The following is a 19,335-nucleotide window of genomic DNA, read 5'->3' on the forward strand; positions in this document are numbered from 1 at the left end:
TATATGTCTCTGCCATAATTAGACAGAGTGATGAAGATAAATAACATAATGTTAAGGAAACAAATATTTATGAATCATCTAGATATGCTATTTTTATATTATTCATATATGCACATAAGTGTATTTGTATTTTTACACAATAAAGAATGTGGCATATTGTCTAATAGCAGTCAAGAGTTTTGGGTAAATGACTGGAAGTTTGGTGTGAAATTATAAACTCCAGAACTCATATTGCTGCTGTTTGAGATTCTATCTTCTCAACAGAAAACTTAAAAGTTTCAGAATTTGTTCATATCATGTTTGGCAGAAAACTGAAATGAGATCTGAATTTGAAATGGAATACATTACAATTAAATCTATAGTTCTTTTTCCTGTACTCATTTGAAGCTCATAATGTATGAAAGAATAAAAAAGTGTAACTGTTTTTAAAAAGAAACTACAATTAACATCATCACAGAAAATGAAGACTCATTTAAATATGACTCATCTAAATATAAGAGCAGAGCAAGCAGGAAAAAAAGAGAACTACCAAGAAAATTATTATCACAAAAATAGGATAAAATATTAAAAGATACAAAATTAAGTATAAGACAATGAGCCATTACATCCAGACCACCAAACAAACAAACTAACAAAACAGCAACAAAATAATGAATACCAGAAAATCTGCCAGAAGTGAAGGTTCTGAGGCTGCATATTTACAGAAGCCCTCAAATGTCTAGTCCTAAGAATTAGGAAATTCTCATCCTTGGCTCATTAGTATGAAATTTTGTAAATCCGAGGGTAAGAAAAAAAATTTTAATATCATCCAACACAAACCATTTCACATACACATGAAAGAGTAGTGCAATCATATTTGTCTCTTCAGCTGAGTTGTATGCCAGAATATGATAGCATACTTAAAATAATGAGGAAGGAACGATTACAACAAGAACTGAATATCCGGACAAGCTGCTGTAGTTGAGGAGGCAAAAATAGATATTTTCAAGCAGGGGGTGATTTATACAATGATCCATTGTACAGGCATACTCTTTGGAAGGATACTGAGACTGTTTACTGATTTTTTTTATCACCTCGTTTTTATTTCTAGTCACAGTTTGACCACCTCACATATAATACATACGCAGTTACATCTGTTATTAGTAATTCTCAGTTTTATACAATAGCTATTGAAAATTTTGCAAAGATTTCTATAGGGAATAGTGAATATCTTTTAATCTTTGCTTTCGATGATTTATTTTTCCTCTTTGCCTCAAGATCTGGGCTGTAGCTATTTTCATACTATTTTCTCTCTCTTCCTATGCACACCTAAAGAACTTCTGCATCTGTATTTTAAAAATGACTCCTTTCTGTGATAGAAGTGGAAAATTTTAATGTATGATCAATCAACAACATACTTCAAAGATTTCTGTGATTTATGACTTAAAGATCTCTATGAGTCTCAAGATTATTTTGTAATCCACAAATGATTTAATGGACTTGTGATTATAGCTAGAATTTAATAGCCAATAAATTTCAGAGGAAGCTTACAAAACATTAGGGTGCAACAAATTAAGTTTACCACAGTGACCACTAGAACATTGAGAGATGAAGAAGGAACTTGCCTCCTTGGACATTACTAGCCAGAGACAGAATTTGGTACAAAAGCAATTTTATATTATTTCTAGTGTATCAATCACAAAGTTTCACTGCTGGATGTTGATAAATATTCTTTGAATAAAATCAAAGGTAGTATATTTAAAAATTTATAAGTAACATACTTACTTATATATAATATGTACATATATATTTCTATAAAGATACATATGCAAGACAATAAAATTATAGTTTAATTATAGTTAATAGTCAATATTTACCCATATAAATATAAATTATTAATAGTTTTATATTGCTTAAAACTTGAATGAAGTTTTGTGATTGTTAATATAAATTTTTTAAAAAAATTGACTGGGTATCTGGTTCAGTGAGAGAGTGCTTGCCTGCTACATTGAGGTACTGAGTTCTATATTCAGCAGCACATAAAAATAATTTAAAAATAAAGGTATTGTGTCCATCTACAACTAAAAAATATTTAAAAATAAAAATATTGATATATTAAATCTATTTTTTGTCATACCATAAAAAGTATTCTGTAACACTTCTAATTAGTTAATACTAACAGATCTCTTTCCCCATATCGATTTTTCTAGTTTCCCATTGTAATGAAGATTATTTCCATCACTTTCTTTTGACATAATTGGGTGGTTGGCTATTAGAAATCAAATGCTTTTTTGGTTGAAAAAAAGTTTGCTGTGATTATCTGTATTATTGTTATATGCCAAATCCCTATGCTGAAATCTATCTCCTAATTTGTCTTTGCGACTGCATTCAATGCTAGGGACCTAGAAGAGATAAGTAAGGTAACAAAAAGGTTACATGACTAAGACCAAATCTAATATTCAGCAGGTTCTTTTAAAAAAGTAAATAAAAACATAAACACAGAGTGAAGACAATGTAAAAACACAGAACAAAGAATTTATCCTAAAGCAAAGAGAAATGCCTCAGAAGAAACCAACCCTCCAGAACTGTAAGGAAAAGCACCTCTTGTTAAGCATTTCAATCTTTGATATTTTGTTAAAGTAGCCCTACCACACAAATAGTGTTGAAAATGTAAAAGAGATAGATGTCCTAAAAATAAAATTTATTAATATGATTAAAATAAGATCCACAGGTTTCATACTTTTGCTTAGTATTTTAGTCACATGGTTTCACATAATCTGCCCCTCCTAATTTTCTTCACGTCACATGGCTTCTGTTGAATGTAGATCCAATGATATTCCTTTACAAAATGTCAAATGCAATAATTTCTGCCAATAATAATCATTTCAAAAGGGAATGATATTGCACATTAACCTTCTTCAGGAGGTTTTTCTTCATTACATAGTGAATCATGTTGTGTGGGCAAATCTAGAAATTATCTTAATTTTTCTCTTGGGAAAGATGATGATATTATAAGCTTCCTAAAAAAGTATGTAAATATTTCCCAAAGTGTACTATATTAGAAAGTATTATACTACATGAATATTGTAGTTCTCAGGAATGAGACTGAAGTAAAAACTGGGTGATCAGTAGAGGAAAGCAAGTTCGTCAGTCATTCCTCAGAAGGAGAAAAGGAAACTATGCAACTGGTAGAAAGAGGAAAAAGATGGGAAATGCAGATTTGAAGGATCCCATTGCCATAGCATCAATAATAGATAATTTTAAAGTAAGCATTTGTGTGTGCATATGGCTGAGTATAATTTACCAGTTATTCATATTTCCAGGTGATTTTCCTATATGTGAATTCTTGGTTTTATGATCTTGTAAATGTTAAATATATTCATAGATATTTTAAAACTATAGTTAGATATTGATCTTAGATTTCAGATGGAACTACAACAACTTTAATTTTCTAATTATACATAGTGTTTATCTTTCAGAAGACACATTTATAGGTTTAATATTGAGAAATATACAACTTTAATTAGTTAATATCTGTTATGTGTATTTCTAAATAGTATACAATCCAGTTGAAATTAACATGAGTGAAGTTTACTAATATGCTCATTAAATTCAATATTTCTTAGGAACTTGTATCAAATTAAAAATCTATTTACAGGGAAGTTGTAAGGGATGATGAATCTGAGGATTGTTGTTTGTGAGATAGCAAAGAGTTAACTCTGAGCTGTAGTATAGAAGAGCATTCACAAAGTACATGTTAGTAAGTGCATCAGCTGACTGATTTTGCATTTGTGTCCCTTTTAAGATTTAGTCATTGGATTCAACATTCTGAAGTCCCTGACTTATTTGTTCAATAACATAAAAAATATTTAGAGATGTATTGTACATCTAGCCTATGTTATTTGATATGTATTTTTTTCATTGGCCAAGAAAGAATCACTAGAATGTAATAAAAATCTAAGAAACTGTAATGAATTGCTCTTTCTCTATTTAAATTAATAGTTGTTGTTCCCTTTGAAAATATTCATAGAAATAGAAGCTGGTATTTTATCTACAACTGAGAGTTTAAATGATTTGGTGACTTTTTAAAACCAATTTCCACACACCACTACAGTATAAAACAAAACCAATATTTATTTTAATGTGGAATTTTAGCCCTGAGGCCTCCCTTTATAAAGAAGGATTTTTTTCCATTTCTTTTTTAAAATTTTATTTTTTTGGAAAAAAACTAATATATTAATTAACATTCTTTAATTTGAACTAATGTTACGATCAAACATTGCTTTTCAAATTCATGGGTTACATATTTAATTTGATATTATTATATTTATTTCAATTTTCTGAAAGGGTAGGAAAAGCAAATATGTCTTGGCATACAGTTTTAAAAAGAAACACCTTTGAATTATAAGAAGATGGAGATCAGAGTTTCCTTTTTGTCTCAAAAGGAATGAGAAGAGTCAGCAGGGTGCTGTTGCTCCTTGAAGATGACTTTGTTTATTCCTCTTTATCACTGAATCCTGCAACCACATCACAGCAGAGTGTAGGGTACACCACTTTAAATGATAAGAGTTTCAATAGGCACTTTAGTGGAATTAAGAAAAATCTAACACTCTTCCACCGTGATGCCACATAGCTATCTTCGTTGTAGGTTGTCATGTCAGTAAATCGTATTTAATAGGCCTGAGCTTGTCTCAGCGTGTTTCTGAAATAACAAAACAAAACAAAGCAAGTACATATTATAGGATTTATCTTGTGACAACAGAATAAACCAAAACTTACAGTGTGATAAATACAGCCACTTGCTAGAAACCAGATCGTCAAAAGAATCCTGCATTATAAAGCCTGTGTGTGTGCGCGTGCGTTGATGTCTACTTGTGTTGCTCCTGTTAAAAAATCTCTCCTCCTCTGCACCTAGCCTCCGCCTCTCCCTAAGTGACTTTGTCGGGGTTGTAGCTCTCTTCTTCACGGAACATGTCAGCAAGGACCTTGAAGCCCGCTCCCCAGTCCGCCGGGTAGTCGTAGTCCTGGTCAGCATCAGTGGCGAGCGAGTCAATGGAGCTGAGCGACCTGGCTAGCGACCCTGCGCCCTCGTAGGCGAAGGTGGCCAGCGAGTCATAGGGCGGGGCAGCAGGGTCCAGGTCGTGCTCCTGCAGCCTCTGATGGATGAAGTCCCTGATGTCCGTGCTGTCTTCCACCGGGGGCCTCTGGCGGGGCAGGCAAAGTGAGTCTGGCTTGATATCCCTGCGGGTTTTGTTTTCTTCGACTGCTGTCGGGTTTCTCAGCGCCCCATGTCGAAGGCCTGCGTGTCCTCCTCTCCACCTCCTTCGTCGTCATAGTGAATAACGTTGTCTCTTATGTCTTCTTTGGAGGTCATCAAGGTATCCTTCTTCCTCTGCCTGCGCAATGCGATGTACAGCACAACTATGGCTGAGAGGAGACAAATTGCAATTGGGGAAAAGAAGGCAGATGAGTCATTTATCATTCCAAGAAAGTTAAAATTGATCAAGGCATGCTGTTTCCAATCTTAGATTAAAAACACTACAATCAATAGGAGCACGTATGTGTTTATGTTTTTCTCATTGTCTGAAGTCAACAACTTTATTTGGAAATGATAACAAGAAACCACAGAACAGTTATTCAAAATATCATTTTTGTCCTTATATTTCCATATTTTAGATTTCAGTTTGACAAAAATGCCGGGGTGGGTGGGGGTGGGGATGTTCTAACCATACAGAGTTGTAAGAATTGATACCAAAAAAAAAAAAAAAAAAAAAACTTAAATATCATCATCATCTGCAAGATGTAATTATCATGGTTAATTTCCAAATTGTAGTATTCTCATTTGGAAATTGGAAATTTGTGTTTTTAATGAAATAAATAATTTTTTGAGGTAATCAATTAAAAATAATTAGGGGAGCAAAATCATTTTGATTTACAATGGAAGAGTCTGGAAGACTCTTGTCATAAAACTAGAGAGAAGAGAAGAATACATCATGATGAAAGTACATTATTTCACTTTCTCCAAAATTAGAGTCAGGGCATTGGAAGAAGGGATGGAACCTAGGGAGGACTTCTGTACACTGAGACTTTGAGAGAAGTTTAGCAGCTCTGCACTTTCCCTATGACTTAGAGAATCCCCAAACCTAAGAGACTGTTGTTTGATTGCCTGGGGAGTATGTGAGAGACTGAAAGCCTCATAGAGAATTCCTGAATGCAAACTGGTTTAGGAGTCATCATGGCAGTAAAGCAGACTATTATAGACTTCCCTGAAGTCCACCTAAAAGAAAATCAAGTAACACTGAATTCTTGGGCTTCCCATCAACTCACAAAGGAAATGAAAATGGCAGACCTAGTGAAGTCTGTGATTGGTTACAGAAGTCAAAGAATAGTGGATATTTAAGCAGACACCATGGAAAGATGAAGAGTGCCAATATTCACTACTCTGTTCGAGTGAATTCACAGCCTCTAAAATAGCACAGGTATTTTGCAGGCATTAGGAAGCATAGAATGAAGGAGTGCATGGTAGATTTCAGGGCTTTGTAATGATGAGCAGACATGTTACTTGCTACCCTGTTTCAAGGTAACAATACAAATAGACCAATACACTCCCAATGTGCCTTCTCATTTTAATCAATTAAAAATAATTAGGGGAGCAAAATCCTTTTTACTTCTATTGGAAGAGTTTGGAAGACTCTTGTCATAGAACTATAGAGTTCTTTCATCATGATGAAACTCGGTTATTTCTCCCTAGGCAATCAAACAAGTCTCCTAGGTTTTGGGATTCCCTAAGTCATAGGGAAAGTGCAGAGCTGCTAAATTGCTATGGAATTACTCTGGCATTCCAGTAGTCACAAGACAAATGAGCAGAATGAGAAAGGAACACTTGATTTGAACTTAAACCTAATTGATTATGTTCAATTCCAGATGTTAGAATTTTTTTGAATGTGCTCTTTTAAGTTTTATATCAACAGCACAAATAGATACTAATAATTATTTATTATAAATTATAAGGACATAATATTTCATTATGCTTATGAAAGTTATTTAGATGTAATTAATAATACACATGTAAATTGGACTACAACTTTATCATTCAACACAGCATGAACATTTGACTCAAGGCATGTTCCCACAAGGTATCATCGAATTTCTTACTCCATGTTCTACCTCCTACAAGTGGTTTAACAGTTTTGCTTTCTATCCTATAGTTACTAGAAAGTGTTCATCTTTTTCAGAATATTTTTTCCTGAATGGAAAATATGCATATACAAACTTATCCCACAGTGCCCAGCAGTGCATCTGTTGTAATTTGATTTTAAAATTGAAATCTCTCTGTACTAGTGTGAATATGGCAATAAATTAGAAAGTGAAATAGAAAAGCTGAACAGTTGATGGGAGAGGCAAAGCCCTGAAATTGGTTGACAGTCACCATCACAGAGATGGTGAACACATTTTACTTCAGTCCTTTTCCTTTGTTGTGTGCCTAGATATTTTAGTCAGTTTTCTTCAGAGTAGGAATAGCTAAAATTTTGATGTGAGGGGATGTGGGAAAATTGGAAGAAGAATTGCTTCTGAAAGGCAGTTTTAACTGAAGAAAATAAAATTTGGGGATTCCTGTATATTCTATTTCTTTACTGCCCTTTTCTTTCTTCTCTTTTCAAAATTTGAGACCTTTTGTTCACCTAGTACATTTCTTAGAAGACTATAGGATCTTTTATTCAATTGTAGTAATTACTAGAATATAAAATGAATTGAGAAATTGTTGCCAAAAAATAGATATATTTAGAGAGAATCTCATTTTGCAAAGGCCACAAACTTGAAAATCCAGTTTTATATTTTAAATTATGTGACTTATGAGGGATTAAATAAAAAATATATCTCATAAAATATTGTAATATAGATAAATTATAACAAGAAGTGACAGCTCACTGAACAAAAATCTATTTACATGGTAAACTGAGAGGGAGAGCATGCCCGCTCAAGAGAGAGAGACAGACAGAGATAGAGACATAGGAGTGTGTGAGAGAGAACTTGATCAATGTTGAAACTAACCTAAAAGTATAACGATACATAGTAGGATTGCAATTAAAGTGCCAGTGCTCAATCCAACAGGCAGAAAAATTGCTTCCACATTACAAGACAGGATGGTACCGTCAGAGTCACACCTACAAACATGAATAGTCCTTGTGTTTGTACTGCTCTGGACAGGGTAGCTGCTGTCTTCTATTACAACAGGGAGAAAATACAACTCTTATTGTCTGCGGCTGTATCCATTTCTTCTGGTTTCAATTCCAGCTGTGTTGTCTACAAAACAGGACATTCAGATAACATGGTTACTGTGAGTTTCACTTCAATTCTTTAAGTTGGTATCCACTAAGTATAAGAAGACCTTCTTGAATTGGTAAAATGCAACCTTATATTAGTTATGTCATATATCATCATGAAAGCTGCCAGAAAAATAATCCTTAAAGAAGGAGGAAACACTAATCTTGTCTGCTACAAGAATTACCTTTCGTATTTGGAAAAAAATACAGAAGGTTTTATGAGAAAAGAAGTCGTTGGGTTACTCTTTTTTCTTTTCTTATATGAAAATGTCATTGAGGAAAAGAATATTTCCACACATATTAGCATAACAAAAAAATTAAAGCATTAATCTGTTGAATATCTTATATAAGAATCTATTCTTTAAAATTCATTAAAAATCTATTGACGGAGGCTATGGTTGTAGCTCAGTGGTGGAGTTCTTGCTTGCCTAGCATGTGAGGCATTGGGTTCTATTTCAGAACCACATAAACAAAATTAATTAATTAATTAAAGGTATTGTGTCCATCTGCAGCTAAAAAGAATATTTTTTAAAAAATCTATTGACTCTTTCAGATTAAACTTGTGATTTTTCCTGTGTTTTACATGGATCATTTATACATAAACAAATAAACATGTTTATATACGGACCCCCCATATTCACACATTCCATAGCCATGGATTGAAAATTTGAGAAAACAAGCAATGGAAAAAAATTTCCATTGCTATACATAAAGAGTAAAATTGACTGTTTATTTTTGTATCATTTACATTGTGTTAGGTATGATAAGTAACATAGAAATGATTTGAATTTTTCAGAAGGCTGTGCACAGATTATGTGTAAATATTATGAAATTCTTTATAAGAAATTTGTATTTCTGAAAACTTTGGACTCTATGGGTGTTAGGGTCCTGGAATTAATCCTTAACATACCAACAGACAACTGCAGGTATGAGTGTGTGTGTGTGTGTGTGTGTGTGTGTGTGTGTGTGTGTGTATGCATGTGTAGGTATTTAAATGCTTTCACTCTTGCACATCAGATAAAAAAAGAGAGATGGAAAAATACATTCCAATTATAAATGTAAAAATACATAACAATTTGTGAAAATCATGAACTATTACCACTTTAATGTAATTAAAAAGGAAAATCATTTTAACTTGAATAAAATTAATAGTAGTGATATTTGTAGAAATAAAAGACACCAAAATTCCATTTCATATAAATTTAATTAATGTTTCAATTGAAAATATTATTTTGCATTCATTTGCTCTTTTCTTATATGTTTCTATTCATGAAAGCATAAATTTTAGTTTATTTGAAAACTCTTCATTATTATTTCCAATAAACTCCCCCCAAATGTTTTATTTTTACAAATAAATTGACATGTAGTTTATTATTTATCAATATATTAACATTCATAATTCCCACTTGAAAATAGATTTAAAAAATTAGAAAAATATATTACTCAATAAAATATAAGTCTGTTAAAAATGTTATCATTTCCATTATGTTACATTGTACTGTTTGTTGATACTCAATGGAGCCAACAGAAGTTACTGAAAAATGGAGTACCTTGATGAACAAAGTATACATGTGATAAGATCAGGGTTTGTTTTGGTAAGATTACTTTGTTATTATTACAGACATAACACTTTAAAATTAAGAAACAAAACTTTAAAATGCCAGGTGTCTACTAGGATACTCCCAATTAAATTTACATGTCAAATGATTGTGGGGACAATAAGGATAGAAAAGTGGAGACTAGTTGAAGCAATGCTAAAATCTTCAGCACTTGATGTTTTTCTACATGAATCTGAGGAAAAGGAACAAAGATTAAGTGTTGTAACCTGAGTGAAAATAATTAATAGGTTTATTTGTGTAGCAGTACTGAGGATTGAACAAAGGAATGTTCTACCTCCCAGCTACTTCCCCAGCCTTTTATGTTTTTATTTTGACACGGGTCTCGCTAGTTTGCAGAACCTCAAACTTGTGATCTTTCTGTCTCATACTCTTGAACTATTGGAATTACAGAAATGCACCACAGTGTCTAGAATCTTTTGGGATATTTAAAATATTTATTTTCAGTTTATTATTTTTTGAAAATAGATTGCATGAAAATTGTACATTGTCAATAGTGAGAGAAAAAAGATACAGTAAACCTCATTTCCCCACTTAAAACATTTTCTGTACCCTAAAAAGTGTACAAATATAGCTTGCAGTAAAGAAGAGCAATAATTGACATTAAATTCTGTAGCAGGTATATGTGCAGTCTATAAGCAAACACTGCTCCTGAGACCAGAGGGTCTGGTCCATATTATCATGATTATCTTGGTCTTCCAACAAAGATGAATTAGGGGGGCATAGCAGATACTCAGAGTGAGTAAGTGATATGAGCGTCAATCTTATGATCTGGAAATCTGATTTGTCTGCATTATATTCATGAATTAAACCAAGGGCATCTTGCATTGGGCTCTATGAATTCTTTCTCCATCCTGTTGTCTTCATCTTCACAGCCAGTCTCACATGATAATGCAAAGGTGCCAGGACTAATCTTTTCTCCCTCTCATGTCTTTTCCATATTACATAAGACTGATCTTCCCAAAATGAATATCTGAACATGTTATACTGTTGCATAAACTTTTCAATGACTTATAAAATTAATCTATTTGAATTACTATACCTTTAGCTTATTTATAAATAGTGTGAACATAATGACCTGATTTGTTTTGGACAGCTCTATTTTAGATGAGTTGCTCTAACTGAAAACTATAAATATTGTCTACTTCTGTTCTCAGAAGTGTTACCATTTTCATGATAAAACATGTGGTTGTTTTATTCATAAAATCCTTCAACTTTGGGGTGCTGTTTCATGTACAGCTGTTCTTCAGTCATTCTCACTCAACTTTCTTTGGTGACAATACATGGGTACTCCAATTTCTTTCTGTAATTATTTAAAGCAAACCCAGTTTTCTCAAAACATCCTTGGGCGTCTACCAATAATCACCATCATTATCATCCCATTATAATTTAAGTACTTAGTTCTAGAAACAGAATTTATTAAAACTTTAGCTTCTCACTACCCAATATTATAAAAATTGGCATTTTAATTCTTATTTTTTAGCATATAGAAATTTTGAAGCCAGGAGCAGTGTGGCACATGCCTGTAATCCCAGTGGCTCAGGAGGCTGAGACAGGGGAATAACAAGTTCAAAGCCAGCCGCAGCAAAGGCAAGGCTCAAAACAACACATTAAGAACCTGTTTCTAAATAAAATATAAAATAAGGTTGGGGATGTGGCTTAGTGGTCGAGTGCCCCTTAAGTTTAAACTCCAGTGGTCACTTTATTTATAAAATCAAAAAAAAATTAAGAGATAAAAATGTCAAAGCAAAAAACAAAAACAAACAAAAAGGCAAAAAGCAAAACTATAATTTGCAATTACTTAATAGAGAACACATAAACCTTAATATAGACAGTTCCCAACTTCATGGTTAAATATTTTTAGTCCATATGTTGTATGAAAGCATACCCATAGTATGAAATTGTTACCCTTTTCATTTTTAGTATGATATTTAAAAATTGCATGATATATTCCAAACTTTATTCTAATATAGACAATCTGTTAGATGATTTTGACCAACTGCAGATTAACAAACTGTTCTAAACACATTTAAGATAGGATATGCTAATCCCTGATGTTTAGTAGGGTATGTATATGATATGCAATTTCAATTTAGTATATTTTCAACTTTACGATGAGTTTATGGAGACATAATCCTATCATACATTGAGAAGCATCTGAAATCCAGTATTCTTAATGTTTTTTTGTAGTGGATATAATAGTGTCACATGCAATAGTAGTAGCAGAAGTAGTAGCAATGTTGGCGAGAATAGTAGTAGAAAGTAAGTGTAAACATGGTATATGAGGGGATAACTAAAATTATAGTGGCAGTAATATATTATAACCATTATGTTTTATACTTTGTATACATGAATTTAATACAAGTAGGGTGAAGTTCTCATTGTTTAGTACAATTTTCTGAGCGTCAACCATTTTGGTATGGCCTGGGAATCATTCTGATTACAATATCTACATTAGTAACCAGTGCTATACTGAGTGTTATTAAAATAAAACAGATACTATAGAGTTACCTATTTGTATGTACAAGAAATATGCATGGGAGCCAAAGGATATATTTGATAGGGACAACTTTCAATTTGTCTGGTAGCTTTTTACATGCATGGCTCATTAAGAGACATTCCTTTGTATGGTGGAAATACATTGGCCTTCTAGATAGATCCATATAGATTAAATATTTAACTTATTACTATTTAGGCAATGTTGAATTTCTCATATGTGGATTTCTTTATTTTACAAAATTGAATGCTTTTAGGAAAAGTATTGATTCCTCTATGTGTGCCCTTTGAAAAAGCTACTTGAAAAAGGTAAATCTTTAAGTGTTTATACTTACTTCTGAAGTCACGGACTGTAAAATTTGGTTTGATGGCAGCCTCAGGGGATAATCTAAAGGAGAACTGCTGCCCAGCAGGTGAAAGATCTCAATCTGCAGCACTGACTATCTGAATTATCTGAAACAAAGTTAAGATTAAACTTGAAGTCAATCAGTTTTGAAAGGAACTTTACATAACAGGTTTATAAATCCATTTAATAAAGTATGCTACAGAAATTATACTTTTTGAATTCATTTTAACAGGCCAATTACTCACACATAATTTTTTTAAACAATTTTCTAAATGTTTACAGGTTTTAATAGCAGGCTCAATTATAGGACACAGGTTAATTCTAAATCAATATATGTCAAACTGAAAAGCTTAACAGCATTGAAAATTCTCACTAATAAGCAAAATGAAATTAAAATGTACTTGTTTGCATTTTAAATTAGATGAATTAAATTCTTTCCAGCCTAAACATGAAGCTGCTTACTGGAAACAAATATTTGATTATCTAAAAGTGATAGAAATAGCAAAATTTTAGAACTGTTGTTTGTTAGAATGAGTTTTATTTTCATGTATAAAACAATGGGAAACAAAGAAAGAATGTGTATATTGTTTCTGTTGTTACGTTAATTATCCTTCATTGGTTAGGAACAAAAATATGTTTTTATAGATTTCCATAATAAGCATTACAATCCCTATTTCAAAAAATGTTCTTCACTGTCACCAAAAGTAGCACATAGTCTAGTTAAATTCCTGATATTTCAGTAAGAAGCTCTTAAATTTGAAAATAATCAAAAAGTAATTTCTCAGAGCCAAACTATTACATTCATAATTCACTACATAGATAAGCAAGTTACAATGGCTTTAAGTGATTAGACAGTCAGCTCAGTGGTAGAGTGCTTACTTAGCATGCACAAGAATATGGATTCCTTTCCACCAAAAACAAAACAAAACAAAATCAGAATGGCTTCCAGGCACTTTTGAATCAACATATCCATTAGCTGTGTGCCAGAAAGACTAATTTCAGGAAGCATGTGTGGGAAAAGACAAAGGATGTGTGCTGATCAGAGGATCATGCTTTTGAACTAAATTTTAATCTGGCAGAGGAAGACGTTATATTCAATTATGGTAACCTGCCATAATTGTAAAAAATATTAATCATATGGCTGATGCTATTAAACTGATGCTTTTGATTTTTGTTTTATTTCTGGTTTTTATTCCTGGTTAAATCCAGTCTCCGGACTACAATTTACCTTCCCATATATTTGGGCACACAGAGAGATACCTAAATAATGGATAGATGAATCACAGTTGTTATTGGCATTTATGTATCAGTGCAGCATTAGTAACAAAATTAGGGATTTTGGATTCTGGATTTGAAATTTTAATTTCTTACCATAGTGCAAACTCTTTGCACAGAATTTATTTTCCTTGTATAATTGTCATAAATGAGACTTTTATAATTCATCATTAGACAATGGAATATGATAATTTAGAAAGAATCTTGATACATATCCTGAAAAATTAACTTTTTTGACTCAGACCAATGTACTCCAATCATAGAATTTCACCCCTAAAAGTTCTGTACATTACTTAGGGATCAATATTTGATTGTCAATTTTTATTTTGTTTTCTTAATGTTGTTAGCTAGTGCCACTATTAAATTAAAAAATATTTAACAACAAAATATCAAGAACATATTTTTGAAGAAAGAAAATCATCTTAGGACAGCATATAGAAACTATTAAAGACATTCATTTATCTGGAAACGTTATTTGGATAGTACTGCCCTGAAGAAAATAACTCTCACATAAATTTTCACAGGCTTACATAAGACCAACTTATTCCCTACTATTTCTCTCCTTTTTAGAAAAGTACACACACACACACACACATATATATATATATATATATATATATATATATATATATATATACCCATATATGTATTTTATATATATTCAAGAATAATCCAGAAGAGAGAGCTATTTGCTATGCATGGTTTGTAGGCCAGGGGCACTATAGTCGGGTACCCAAAGCAGAAAATGGCAATATATCACACACCCTGCAAACTCAAGGGACATTTCAGCACTGTGCTTTGAACATAAGTATTGAGGAGTAGGACACAAAAACCCAAAAGATATTTTTTGATATAGAGTTCGCAAGAACACAACAGATTTTTCACTACTTTGTCCACAAATAAGAAAATCTGGTTGATCTCTAGTAACATGGACTTGTATCAGTATTTCAAATCTTTTACTTTATTAGACAAATAGAGCTAAATAGAGCTCTGTTCCCAGAGGCTAATTTCATTTGGAGCATTATAAGATTTTGATTAGTCTGATATTATTGATATTCCTAAGTATCCAGAAGACAAAAAATGGCTTTTTTATATACTTTGGCACAGTGGAGCTCCTCAAAAGTGAAAAAAATAGTTAATTTGTAGAAGTTTTGTAAACTTCTTTTAATTTTCCAATTATCAAAAAAATTAATTTATGCTCAAATACTTATGTAGCATCTACTATTAAAAACATTGGAGCAGAACAAGCGAAACAGACATCCATATTGTGGATGCTTTCAAGGTGATAAGGTTTAATCCATTCTGTGACTATTATAAATTAATGATGCAGATTTCTTATTTGAGGTAACATGATGAAAATATGTAGTAATGTAATTCATTTAGTCATTTCCTCACATCATCTATGAATGATTGGGACAACACAGTCAATCTAGAAGTCTCCATGCTTATGAAAATGTAACTTTACTCAAGAAAATGGTGTCTACTTGACACATACAATTACTGAGCACTTGAAATGTTACTAGAGTGAACATGGGCTCTAAATTTTATTTAAACTTCATATAATAGTTATATTGATAGTACATATCACTGGTGCACAGCTTTTGGACAAATAATCTACTAAGTAGTATTACATGCACAAATTGAAAGACAGTAAATTTTAAAGCGTGCCCTTTAAAAATATTGTTTCAAATGTAAAATTTATTTCAAGAATTAAAACTCATTCAATTTACCTAAGTAAGTGGTTATGTTATTTAAAAGTGATTGAAGTTCACATCAATATATCAGCATAGAGTGTTTGCTCACAGTTAAGTTCTTTAGAAAAGCCACAGTAAGAGAGTACAAAAATGGCAGAATGCATAATCCAAAGAACTTGCTAGGAAATCAAAACTTTATTTCCCATGGGATTATTTTCACATCCATATTCACCATAATCCACTCAAGTTTAATATCTCTTATGATGTATTTTATGAGGACTTGTTCTGAAATATGAGCATATGCACATGTATATATGTCTGGACTTAGAGTTGAAAATATACACATATGATGTGTCTTTAAACATTTTTTTTGGCATGGGGCAGTGGGTTCTGGGATTGAACCCGGGGTTTCTTTACCAATGAGTTATATTTCACTTTTCTCTTTTTGAAATAGGGTTTCACTAAATTTCTGAGGCTGACCTCAAACTTGTTATCTTCATTTCTCAGCCTCACAAGTCAATGAAATTACAAGTGTAATTGGTGTACTCTCGATTCACACTATTTGTAAGATACTCTCGATTCACACTATTTGTAAGATACCTGTCCTGGTTTTGCATTTTCACAGACGGCTGTCTCCTATGGCACAGATATTTCTGGAGGAAATTCATTGACATCTAAGACATTAATTAGTATGTTGACTTTGCTGGTAAATAATGGATTACCTGTTGAAACATAAAAACATAAATTATGATTAAAATTGTTTTAGTTATTCTTTATTCAATAAAGAACATCAGTGCAACACTGATGCTTAGGTGTCAGAACACAAACAAGGCATATTACCAGGGTTCATCCCTGAAACTCACCATTAGGTAAGACCAACCACTTAGCTGGCATTTTATAAGTTCAGGGCATTTCTGGTGGAATGACTTACCTATCTTACCAGGATTAGTTCACAAGACTAATCTTTGCCATTAGCAATATTTTTTATTAGATTAAAAAAATATAGTTTTCTAAGTTTTACAAATGTAGTAAAAATTTTACTCTCTGACATGTTTTACATCTTAAATTACCCTTTTGAAATTAATCATCTCAGAAGTTTCTTCCTGAATAAAAGAATGATGAGTATGAAGAAGAAAGAGAAATTGATTTACATAAGTTATAATTAGAAAAAATAGCTTTAAGGGAGTAAAATCAAGGAATATCATAGAAAGCTAGGATATCCTGAAATTACTTGTTGATTATATGAAAGAAAAGAATAAGCAAACTTTTGTTAGAGAATAGGTTCTTTCTACAGTATCAAAATAAATCTCAACTGAAAAGGTGTCAGTTAAAATCCCATCACAGGGTTTGGGATCAACCTAATAACTTACCCTTTGCTACCTGTCATTTGCTGAAGTATGCTCTAAATAATTTCTTACAAAACATAAAAGTATTACTTACAAAACATAAAAGTATTATGTTTTAAATAATTAGTTTAATGAATTATAACATAATACTTTAATATTTTGTAAGTTTTAGCTTACAACATACAAAATTTACCTTTAAGATTTTACAGATGAATCAGTTGTCTCAAATTTTTAAAGGCCTACCCAGATCACACAGCTAGAAGAATGGGGAGTTAAAAATGTAAGTCCAGGAGTATGAAAATTGAAAGACGTATATATTCTACCATACATTCTGTCTTGATTCTTCTGTAGAAGAAGTTAAATTCTTCTATATTGTTATTGAAAATTCAAGATATTCTTATACACCTCTATCTGGAAAGCTTTAAAGAAATGAGTACACAAATATTTTGAATGACTGATTGTCATAAGTCTATAAAATTCAGTAGAAAGAAATTTTAAAATGTTGAACGTTAACACAAAAAATATCTACACGTTGCCATATGTCACTGTGAAATCTACTCATGTATACCAGTATGGACAGAGAATATATGAAATGAGGATACTTGGTGTAATTATGAAAACTATGTTGTTAATCTTGAAGAATGATTGTGAAAATACATATGATGTAGACATTGATATTGGTGAAAGCATACTAAATTATTTGATAAGAAAAACTTTGGCTTAGTTTTCAAAAGTTATTGAACCTTTCTTATTCAGTTATTTCACTGAGTTTCCCCATATAAAACACAGGATATCAATAAGTCCTACCTCATAGATTTGTTGTATTAAATAAGATGATGTTTTACATAACTTTCAATGTTTTGGTGAAATTCTTATTATTCTTATGACCAGTTATATTCTGTGGAGATTAGCTAGAGACAGTTATTTTATTAGTACTTACATTTATGTAGTGCAGAATAGGGATAAAAGTCAATTTGCTAAACTTGGTTTAAATTTCTAAAAAAAATCTGTATATCAACAATAAAAATAAAACAAATGCTTAATACTTTAAAAAGTAAACAATGAATCAACAACATTCTAAAACACATTATACAGATTAACTCATTTATGGTTCATGGTAACTATTATATAGACACTATCATCAACCCTATTATGCATATGGAACTCTTAAAAAAAATGGCGAGTTGTGACTTTTCCAAAAACCACAATTGAAGGTAAAAATCCTGACTTGGAATCAGATGTTCTGGCTCCTTAGTGCTTCTCAATTCTATTATTTATTATTATTTTTAAAAAGCACACTGATAATTATACAGCCACTTAAAATAGATAAATAATTTATATTATGTCTTAGATTTTGCTGTTAAGAAGAATGACAACCTGTTCAACATCTGGACAATGGGAAACAGTCTACTTCCTATTTTACATGGTAAAGTGGGTTCAAGTCCAGAGCCCACATGAAGAGGAGAATTTCTTTTCCACTTTTTTCTAGGGTAGGAGTTTTATTTCATTAGGTTAGAATGAGAGGGAATTTCTTCAAGAGGAGACAAGTCTTATCCCTCAATTGTATTTATCTTAACAATCTACTTTTATAATATGTAAAAAGATTATCAAAATGAATTCAGGCCTACATTCATTCATCAAAAATTCTGGGTATTCTTTGAATTATTGAATTATTGCCCTAAAATGTCATTTTAGTTGATGTTTTCTATGAGTAAATTTTCACAAAAAAAAACATCAATACTGTAATAACTTATTATTAATAGTGTTTCTCCAGGGGATGCTTTAAGCGTTTTAACTAAGACAAATCTTTGTTGTGTGAAACAATTCTGTGCACTGCAGGACACCTAGATTTCCTGAAATTAAATGTCAGAAGCCAGCATTGCAAAAGCCATAAAATAAATGTTCAATCAAGGATAGAGGAAAAACAATAAAAACAGCATGTTCATATTGCTGAAAATGAGTAATGGGTTTATGGATTTAATTCTGTTATTTTTTCTCTATTAAATACATTTTTAATTTTTCAAAATTAAGGGCTTAAAAACAATATACTGAATTCCATAGTGCCAAGCTAGGTAGGAAGAACATCTCTGTTTGAGAACTACTGAAGTCTAATAAGCCTTGAACTTTTTGCCATAGTATATAATTTATAAAAGTAATGCAGCATTCTTTCATTTAGGTATACAATTTACTAAAGTATGTTGACAAAGTAATGACATATTTTCTTTCTGACCCATCTAATCTATATTTCACAGAGCAATA

At 31.7% G+C, this 19,335-nt stretch overlaps 1 pseudogene; it reads right to left on the reverse strand.

Annotated features, from left to right (window-relative positions):
- Positions 1-4,836: 4,836 nt before the first annotated feature.
- Positions 4,837-19,335, reverse strand: part of LOC143637789 (cadherin-12-like) — a 79,076-nt pseudogene continuing 64,577 nt past the window's right edge.

This window comes from Callospermophilus lateralis, unplaced genomic scaffold (assembly GCF_048772815.1).
Source record: "Callospermophilus lateralis isolate mCalLat2 unplaced genomic scaffold, mCalLat2.hap1 Scaffold_349, whole genome shotgun sequence".
Lineage (NCBI taxonomy): Eukaryota > Metazoa > Chordata > Mammalia > Rodentia > Sciuridae > Callospermophilus > Callospermophilus lateralis.